We start from the raw sequence: 1,439 nt of genomic DNA, 5'->3' as shown, positions 1-1,439 counted from the left end.
GTGACATGATCCTATAAATAGAAAATTCCAGAGATTCCACAAGAAAGTCACTGGAACTGACAGAAGAGTTCAGCAAAGTGGCAGGGTACAAGATCAGCATACTAAAATCAGTTGGATTCCTCTACACTAACAAGGAGAATTCCAAAAAGGAAAGGAAGAAAACAATACCATTTACAATAGCCCCCAAAAGCATAAAATAACTAGGAGTAAATCTAACTAGGGACATAAAAAGGAAAACTACAAAACATTACTTTAAGAAACCAAAAGAGACCTATATAAGTGGAAAAACATACCATGCTCATGGATTGGAAGACATAACATTGTGAAAATGTCAATACTACCCGAAGCAAGCTATAGATATAATGCAATCCTTATCCAAATCCCAATAACACTCTTTAATGAAATGAAAAAACTGAAAAACTATTCTCCAACTTTATATAGAAAGGAAAGAGGTTTTAAACAGCTAAGACCTTTTTAAAGAAGAAGAAGAAATTAGCGGGACTCACACTTCCCGATCTCAGAGCTTAATATACAGCCACAGTAGTCAAAACAGCCTAGTACTGGTACAACGACAGACAATGGAATAGAGCAATGGAACAGAATTCAAACCCAGAAGTAAATCCATCCAGCTATGGACAGCTGATCTTTAACAAATGGTCAAAGTGCATTCAGTGGGGAAGAGATAGTCTCTTTAGCAAACGGTGCTGGCAAAACTGGATATCTATTTACAGAAAAATGAAACAGTATCCATACCTCACACCATGCATAAAAACTAACTCAAAATGAATCAAAGACCTAAATGTTAAACCAAAAACTATAAAGTTCCTGAAAGATAACATAGGGGAAAAATCTAGGGATCTTAATTTAGGGCATAAATAGACTATGAAACATAACTAAAACTGCAATGAACAACAGAAGATAAGCTAGATAACTGGAACCTCCTAAAAATTAAATACTTATGCTCATCAAAGTCTTTACCAAAAGTGTAAAAAAGAGAATCTACAGGCTGGAAAAAAATTTTGGCAAAGACATATATGACAAAGGTCTAATCTCTAAAATATATAGAAAAATTCTACACCTCAACAACAAAAAAACAATCAAATCAAAAAAGGGGCAAAGGACATGAACAGACACTTCATCAAAGAAGACATTTAAGTGACTAACAAACACATGAAGAGATTCTCATGATCATTAGCCATTATAGAGATGTAAATCAAAACTACAATGAGATACATTCTCATCCTGGGGATAATGGTACTAACCAAAAAAAATTCTGGCAATGTTGTGGGGAGATTGGAATTCTTATATATTGCTGGTGGGATTGTAAAATGGTACAACCACTATGGAAAACAGTGAAGCACTTCCTCAAAAAGCTAGAAATAGGATTACCATAGAATCCAGCAATCTCACTCCTATATCTTAGAGAAATAAGAGTAGTG

This window comes from Trichechus manatus, unplaced genomic scaffold, assembly GCF_000243295.1.
Source record: "Trichechus manatus latirostris isolate Lorelei unplaced genomic scaffold, TriManLat1.0 scaffold00199, whole genome shotgun sequence".
Taxonomy (NCBI): domain Eukaryota; kingdom Metazoa; phylum Chordata; class Mammalia; order Sirenia; family Trichechidae; genus Trichechus; species Trichechus manatus.
This window is presented reverse-complemented; position numbering follows the sequence as displayed.